Source organism: Rousettus aegyptiacus, unplaced genomic scaffold (assembly GCF_014176215.1).
Source record: "Rousettus aegyptiacus isolate mRouAeg1 unplaced genomic scaffold, mRouAeg1.p scaffold_m13_p_12, whole genome shotgun sequence".
Taxonomy (NCBI): domain Eukaryota; kingdom Metazoa; phylum Chordata; class Mammalia; order Chiroptera; family Pteropodidae; genus Rousettus; species Rousettus aegyptiacus.
The window spans coordinates 49,064,348-49,073,458 of NW_023416287.1; the positions used below are offsets into that span (position 1 = coordinate 49,064,348).

Genomic DNA, 9,111 nt, shown 5'->3' on the forward strand with positions numbered 1-9,111 from the left:
CCTCTGATTCAGTTTCTCATTGTCAACAGAATAACAAAAAACTGCACAAGAATAAATTATTTTATTATCCATTTAAATCAAATTTTCAGTCATTACTATTTTCTTAGTTTCCCATTTCAGCCCACAAATAGCAGAAAGCCTTGATGAGTGTCCAAGGTTTGTATCAGAAGAACCACACAAGAATCAATCAAATTTTCTGACCTTAAGGTAGACCGTGGTCAATCTCAGGGGCACCATCCCTGTAGGCTAATTCAAAGAAAGTGAAGTCTCTCTTTACATGGAAGTGTAGGGAGGTTGTACATTTATTCAAACTATGACTTGGATGTTTATAATACAAATGTAGTTTATTTTATTTTTTATTTTATTTTATTTTATTTTATTTTATTATTTATTTTGAAGCCTACAGCACCTGGTATTCCTAGGTGATCTCCCATCTAAGTACTAACCAGGCCTGACCCTGCTTAGCTTCCGAGATCATATGAAATTGGATGTGTTCAGGGTGCCATGGCCATAGGTAATTTATTTTTTTTTAATGACCTGGACTTTCTGCATAGCAGAAGGAGCCAAACTTTATTCAGTTCCATCTAGTTAACTTTGGAAATACTTAGTTATTTCCTCACAATATATTCTGTCTAGGTAGACTTCTCTAGCCCTAGTTTTTTCTCCCTCATCTCCAGAGTGTCTGGTTAGTGGATAGATTTACAGTGACTTCTCTGCAGATGGGAAGCCTTGGATTTCCTGAGGTCTCTCATGTGGAAATTCACGGTGAAGAACTCTGGACCATTCCTTAGGTCTATATGTTGCTTCCAAAAGGCATCAAACCATCTCCTTTTGGCTGGCCAGGCCCTACCTTGCTTCTCAATGGTTAATGAAATCCGGGTAGATCCTGAGTAATTTTTAAAAATAATATATTTTATTTTTAACTTGCAGTTGGCATTTAATATTATATTAATTTTGGGTGTAAAACAGTGATTAGGCCTTTAAACAACTTACACAGTGATCACCCCAATAAATCAAGTACCCATCTGACATCATACATCGTTATCACATTATTATTGACTACATTCTCTATGCTATATTTTACAGCCCCATGACTGTTTTGTAACTTCCAATTTGTACTTCTTAATTCCTATCTCTTTTTCATGCCCCAACCCATCCCCTGCATGGTATCTATGTTCTCTGTATCTATGGGTTTGTTTCTGTTTTTTTTTTTTTTAATTGTTGTTTATTATGTTCTTTAGATTCCACATGTAAGTGAAATTATATGGAATTTGTCTTTCTCTGACTAACCTACTCCACTCAGCAAAATATCCTTTAGGTCCATCCATATCATTGCAGATGGCAAGATTTCATTTTTTCTCAAGGCTAATATTCTATTGTATATATGTACTACCTCTTCTTTATTCATTCATCCATTGAGGGACACCCAGGTTATCTCCATATCTTGACCCCTGCAAAAAATGCTGCCATGAAGATATGGATTCATATATCCCTTTGAAGTAATGTTTTGGGTTTCTTTGGGTAATTACCCAGAAGTGGGTTTCCTGGGTCCTTCTTTGTTTCTTGTTATAGTCTTTGTTTTAAAGACTATTTTGTCTGGTATAAGTATTCCTACCCTAGCTCATTTTTTTTTTTTTAAATTTTCATGAGATATCTTTTTCCATCCCTTTACTTTCAGTTTGTGTGTGTCTTTTGATCTGAAGTGAGTCTCTTATAGGCAGCATATGTAAAGTTTTTCTTAACCATTTAGCCACACTGTCTTTTGATTAGAGTGTTTAATCCACTTATATTTAAAGTAATTGTTGATAGATATGTACTCATTGCCATTTTATTATTCGTATTTTTAATTCTTCTTGTACTTCTTTTTAAGAAATAATTATTATTATTTTTTCTGGTGACATTGGTTAATGAAATCCAATAAGTTTCAGCTGTACTCTTTAACAGTAAGGCACATATGTGTTTACACTTTGTGTCCACCTCTCATAGTCAGATTTCTTTTTGTCACCACATATTTGAGCCCCTTTACCACATCTACCTCCCCCCCACCCTCACCTCCTCTAACCTCTGGTAACCACTAGTCTGTTGTCCATGTCCGTGAGTTTCTGTTTGTTTGTCCTGCTCATTTATTGCTTTTAAGTTTGTATCCCACATATAAGTGATATCATGTGATTTTCGACTTTTTCTGTCTGGCTTATTTCGCTTAGCATGATTATCTCGAGGTCCATCCACGTTGTCACAAATGGCAGTCTTTCACCTCTTCTTATGGCTGAGTAATATTCCATTGTATATATGTACCACAGCTTCTTTAGCCAATAATCTTTCATAGGATACTTTGGTCGCTTCTATGTCCTGGCCACTGTGAATAATGCTGCTATGAACATTGGTGTGCAAATATTTTTTTGGATATGAGTTTTCAAGTATGGGGTAAATACCTAGTAGAGGGATTGTTGGATCATATGGTAACTTATTTCTTAGGTTTTTTAAAAAAAGTTTTATTTAATTTTTCACTTTTTCCTAAATTTATTTATTTTAGTTAATTTCAAGTATACTGTACATTGGTTAGATAGCTATATAGTTCATAAAATGATCCCCCCAATTTCTCCCTTCCTCCCCTGACCCTCCACCTAGCCGATGTATTAATGCTAATTGCATTCCTTATGCCATGCTCCCCATCCCTGTGACCATCCATCAGCTACTAATTTGTACTTGTTTAACCCTTCACCCCATTCTCCCAGCCCCCCAAATCCTCCTCCTCTTTGTCCGTCACTAAATCGTCCACTATATTTGTGAGTCTGCTTATGATTAGTTTGTTCTTTTTATTCCTTAGATTCTGCATATAAGTGAAGTCATGTAGTATTTATCTTTCTCTGTCTGACTTAAATATCTTCATGGTTCATCAAAGCAATATCTTTTTCCATTCCCCTCCTTTTAGTCTGTGTGTGTCTTTTAATCTAAAGTCAGTCTCTTATAGGCAACAGATAGGGGTCTTCTTTTCTTTTCCATTCATCCACTCTTTTAGTTGGAGCACTTAATTCTTTTCGATTTGGGGTTCTTATTGATAGGAAAGTAGTTGTTACCATTCTTTATTCCTGTTTTTTGATACATATTTTTTCTTCTTAAAGAAGTCCCTCCAACATTTCCTGTAATACTGGCTTGCTGGTAATAAATTCCTTTAGCTTATTTTTGTCTGGAAAGCTCTTTATCTGTCCTTCAACTCTAAATGATAGCTTTGCTGGATAAATTATTCCTGGTTATAGATCCTGGGTCTTCCTCCTGTCTAATATTTTTTGTCAAGCTCTTCTGTCCTGCATAGTTTCTTTTGAGAAATCAGCTGCCAGTCTTATGGATGTTCCCTTGTAAGTAACTATCTGCTTTTTCTCTTGCTGCTTTTAAGATTTTTTCTTTGTATTTAAACTTTGGCATTTTAATTATGATGTGTCTTGGTGTGGGCCTCTTTGAATCCCTGATTTTTGGATTCTCTGAGAGTTTTTGGGTTTTATGTCTATTTTCTTCACCAGGTTAAGAAAGTTTTCCATCATTATTTCTTCAAATAGTTGTTCAACATCTTGATTTTCTTCAGCTACACCAATCAGACAGATATTTGGACTCTTAATAGTGTCTCATATGCTCCTTAAATTATTTTTATAGTCTTGGCATCTTTTTTCTTGCCATTGTGATTGTGTGTCCTTGGCTTTCCTATCTTCTAGATGGGGCATTTGATTCTTTTCTTTATTCGCTTTGTTTATTCCATTTAATATACTTCTCATCTCAGATAATATGTTCTTCTTTTCAGATTGGTGCCCTTTTATAATTTCCATTTCCATTTTTATATTTTAATGAAGTTCTCACTGAATTTATCTATACTTCTCGAAAGTTCATTGAGTGTCTTTATAGCCAATGTTTTGAACTCCGCATCTGTTAGATTACTTGAGTTAATTATATCTTGATCTCTGTTCTATTCTCTCATATGGTTTCTGCTTCTTTATCATCCCATTTTGGTTGCCTTTCCGTGTCTGTTTCTATGTATAAGCAAAGCTCTTAAGTCTCCTGGTCTTATTAGTGTGGATTTCTGAAGTAGGTGTCCAGTGGCACAGTCCTGAGAGGGGTTCAGCTGCAGGCCAAATTTAGCCCAAGGCTCTGCCCCTCTTGGGCCACCTGTCAAGCTTAGCAAGCAATCCACAGATGCTGTACTTACAGCTACCTCAAAAGGCCACACCAGAAACTGAGGCCAGCTGCCTCCGGTGTGAGTCTAGGCATTGCTCAGCAAGGAGCACCTGACTCACTGAGGATATACCTGGATGTGGCTTGGGTGGGACTGTGAGTTGGGGGAGGTGAAGTTTCAGGTAATCCTCTGGGCAGAGCGATGACTTCTCGGCTCTGGCAGGGCTGTGTCTGCACACTGGGAGGTGGGAGGGCTCAACAGGAGATAATGGATACTGCAGGCACTTCTGTACTGACCGAGTCTCACCTGGGCCCTTATTCCGACACTGCTTCCCTGTAAGTCTCTCTTGCCCCCTGAGCTCAGCTGAATGGGTGCTGGTGCTCAGAGAAAGTAGGTCCATCACTACGAAAATCCGCTGGAAAAGGTCCTTTTCAGAGACATCTGCCGCTGCCGCAGCTTGTGTCTCACTCAGCTGAGGGATACTGGGCTGCCCCGCGTCCTCGCCCTGTCCTACCTTCTGCTATTGCAGGGCAATTTCTTGGATTTCTTCATAGTTGTATGGCTTGTTCATCTAGATCTCAGTTGATTTCTCCTTGCAGCTGCTCTTTGTTTCTGTCACAACTTTGATTTGGTCGCCAGAGGGATGAACAGAGCCTCTATCATCTATACCATTTTTTTTTGTTCTCCTCAATTCTTAGTTTTTTTGAGAAACCTCTGTACTGTTCTCCATAGTGGCTGTACCAATTTGCAGTCCCACCAGCAGTGTATGAGGGTTCCTTTTTCTCCGCATCCTCTCCAACATTTATTACTTGTCCTGTCGATTATAGCTATTCTAACAGGTGTAAAATGGTATCTAATTGTGGTTTTGATTTGCATTTTCCTAATTTCTAGCGATGTTGAACATCTTTTCATATATTTGTTGGCCATTTGTATGTCCCCTAGGGAGAAATGTCTGTTCAGGGCCTCTGCCCATTTTTTGATTGGATCATTTGTTTTTTCTGTTGTTATTGAGTCATGTGAGCTCTTTGTGTATTTTGTGTACTAGGCTCTCATTGGAGGCATTGCTTACAAATATATTTTCCCATTCGGATGGTTCTCTTTACCTTGATGACGATTTCTTTTGCTGAGCAGGAGCTTTTGAGTCTAATGTAGTCCCATTCATTTTATTTTCGCTTTTACTTCCTTTGCCTGTGAGGTCAAATTCACAAAATTCTCTTTAAGTCCAAGGTTCTTAAGTTTAGCTCCTCTGTTTTCTTCTGTGCATTTTATTGTTAAGGTCTTCTATTCAGGTCCTTAATCCATTTTGAGTTAATTTTGGTGTGTGATGATAGACAACAGTCTAGTTTCATTCTTTTGCAGATGGCTTTTCAATTTTCACAGCACCATTTATTGAAGAGGCTTTCCTTTCTCCACTATATATTTTTGTCTTTTTTGTTGGAAATTATTTGTCCATATAAATATGGGTTTACTTCTGTACTCTCGATTCTGTTCCACTGGTCCATGCGTCTGTTTTGCAGCCAAGACCACACCATTTTGATTACTGTTGCTTTGTAATATAATTTTAAATCAGGCAGAGTGATGCCTCCAGCCTCGTTCTGTTTTCTCAGGATGACTTTGGCAATCCAGGGTCTTTTGTGCTTCCATACAATCTGATGATTTTTTGTTCTATTACTTTAAAAAATGCCTATGGGATTTTGATGGGGGTTGCATTAAATCTGTATAATGCTTTAGGTAATATGGTCATTTGGACTATGTTGATTCTTCCAATCCAAGGACATGGAATCTTTCCATTTCCTTGTATCTTCTTCAGTTTCTTTTAATAGGGCCTTGCAGTTTTCATTATATAGGACCTTCACATGTTTTGTTAGATTTGTTCCTAGGTATTTTATTTTTTTGTTGTTGCAATTGCAAAAGGAACTATTTTTTCCACTTCTTTTTCTGACACTTCATTATTAGAGTATAGGAATGCTATGGATTTTTGAACATTGATTTTGTATCCAGAAACTTTACTGTGTTTGTTTATTGTTTCTAGTAGTGTTCTTGTGGAGTCTTTAGGGTTTTCTATATAGAGAATCATGTCATCCACAAATAGTGACAGTTTGACTTCTTTGTTTCCTATTTGGATGCCTTTTATATCTTTCCCTTGCCTGATTGCACTTGTTAGGACCTCCAATGTTATAGTGAAGAAGAGTGATGATAGTGGATAGCCTTGCCTCGTTCTTGATATTAGAAAGAAGGTTTTTAGTTTTTCACCATTAAGTATAATGTTGGATGAGGGTTTGTTATACATAGACTTTATTATGTTATGGTACTTTCCTTCTATATCGATTTTGTTAAGCATTTTGAACATAAATGGGTGCTGTTTCTTATTGAAGGCTTTTTCTGCATTTATTGATATGATTGTATGATTCTTATTTTTTAATTTGTTTATGTGGTGTATCACATTAATTGATTTGCATATGTCGAACCATCCCTGTGCCTCTGGGATGAAGCCCATTTGATTGTGGTATATAATCTTTTCAACATGTTGCTGTATTCGGTTCGCTAGTATCTTATTTAGGATTTTTGCATTTGTGTTCATTAGAGATATTGGTCTGTTGTTTTCTTTTTTTGTGTTATCTTCATCAGATTTGGTATCAGAGTAATATTCGCCTCATAAAATGAGTTGGGAAGTACTGCCTCCTCTTCATTTTTTGAAAGAGTTTGAGGAGAATAGGTATTAAATCTTCTTTGAATGTTTTGTGAATTCACTGGTGAAGCCATCTGGTCCTAGACTTTTACTTTTTGGTAGGTTTTTGATGATAGTTTCAATTTCCATACTGCCAATTGGTCTATTTAGATTTTCCAGATCTTCTTGATTCAGTCTAGGAAGGTTGTATTTTTTAAAGTATTGGCCCATATTTCTAGGTTATTATATTTGGTGTTATATACTTTTTTTTATAGTATTCTTGTATGAATCTTTGTATTTCTGTGGTGTCTGTCATAATTTTCCACCTTTCATCCCTAATTTTGTTTATTTGTGTCCTTTTTCTTTTTCTTTAGTGAGTCTAGCCAGGAGTTTGTCAATTTTATTAAACTTCTCAAAGAACCAGCTCTTTGTTGAATTTATTATCATTATTTTTTGTTTTCAATTTCATTTATTTCTGCTCTAATTTTGATTATTTTTTTTCTTCTACTGACTTTAGGCTTCATTTGTTCTTCCTTTTCTAATTTTTTAAGATGAAGCGTTGTGTTGTTTATTTGGGCTTGTTCTTGTTTTTGGAAGTAGGCCTGTAATGATATGAACTTTCCTTTTATGACCGCTTTTGCTGTGTCCCAAAAGTTTGAAATGTTGAACTATCATGTATTTGTGGTTCTTTTTGTAGCTGATCTTTAGTTTAAGATCATTATGATCAGAGAATATGGTTGGTATGATTTCAACTCTGATATTTGTTGATGCTATCTCTATGTCTCAGTGTTTGGTCAGTCCTTGAGAATGTTCCTCTAACATTTCTTGTAATGCTGGTTTGGTGTTGATGAACTACTTTAGCTTTTTCTTTTTCTTTTCTTTTTCTTTTCTTTTCTTTTTTTTTTATGCCTACAACACCTGGTCTTCCTAGGTGATCTTCCATCCAAGTACTAACCAGGCCCAAACCTGCTTAGCTTCTGAGATCAGATGCGATTGGGCTTGTTCAGGGTGGTATGGCCGTAGTATCCTCTAGCTTTTTCTTGCCTGGGAAACTCTTTTTCTGTCCTTTGATTCTAAATGATAGCTTTCCTAGGTAAATTAATCTTGTCGTAGGTCCTTGTTTTTCATCACTTTGAATATTTCATGCCAATCCCTTCTGGCCTGCAAAGGTTCTGATGAGAAATCAGGAGACAGTCTTATGGGAGCTCCCTCATTGTTAATTAACTGCTTTTCTTTTGCCGCTTGTAAGATTCTCTCTTCACCATTAACTTTTGGCATTTTAATTATGATGTGCCTTGGTGTGGACCTGTTTGGGTTCATCATGGTTGGGACTCTCAGCGCTTCCCGGTCTTGCATGTCTATTTCCTTCAACAAACTGGTGAAGTTTTCTGTCATTATGTCTTTGAAGAGGTTTCAATTTCTTGCTCTCTTCTTCTTCTAGTACTCCATTGAGGTAAATGTTGAGACACTTGATGTTGTCCAGAGGCTTCTTTAACTATCCTCATAGTTTTGGAATCTTTTTTCTTGTTGCAGTTCTGATTGGGTGTTTTCTGCTACCTTACCTTCCAAATTGCTGATTTGATTCTCTTTTTCATCTGATCTACTGTTGATTCCCTCTAATGTATTCTTTATTTCAGTTATTGTCTCCTTCATTTTTTACTTTGTGTGTGTGTTTTCTACCTCTTAAAATTAAAGTTCTCACTGAATTCATCTACTCTTCCTCTAAGTTCACTGAGCATCCTTATAACCGGTGTTTTGGACTCTGCATCTTGTAGATCGTTTGTCTCCATTTTATTTAGTTCTTTTTCTGGAGCTTCATTCTTTTATTTAGAAGATGTTTTTTTGTCTCCTGATTTTGGCTGCATCCCTCTGTTTATTTCTATTTATTACGTAGTGCTGCAATGTTTCCTGGTCTTAGTAGAGTGGCTTTATGAAGTAGGTGTTCTGTGAGACCCAGTGGCACCGTCTTCCTGGTCACCTGAGCCAGGTGCCATAGGTGTGTCCCTTATATGGGCTGTGTGTATCCTCCTGTTGTAGTTGAGCCTATCTGCTTGAGGGTGGGAGTGATTGACCCTCAGGCTGATTCATTCTGATGACTGGCCACTGACTATAGTAGAGGAGCTGTAGTGCAGGAGCTGACATTACAGAGCAGGATTCACTTTAGCAGGGCTCTGGTGCCTGCCCTTTGGGTGTATCATCCTTGGGTGTGGCCCAGGTGGTGTTTTGGCTCAGGCTGAAGCTGGGAACTGGGTGTGTAGGCCAGTGCCTCCTAGGAGAGGCC

General features: G+C 37.2%; 2 pseudogenes; both read right to left on the reverse strand.

Annotated features, from left to right (window-relative positions):
* Positions 1-397: 397 nt before the first annotated feature.
* Positions 398-516, reverse strand: LOC118610411 (annotated as a pseudogene).
* Positions 517-7,736: 7,220 nt separating this feature from the next.
* Positions 7,737-7,855, reverse strand: LOC118610455 (annotated as a pseudogene).
* Between the last annotated feature and the right edge of the window lie 1,256 nt (positions 7,856-9,111).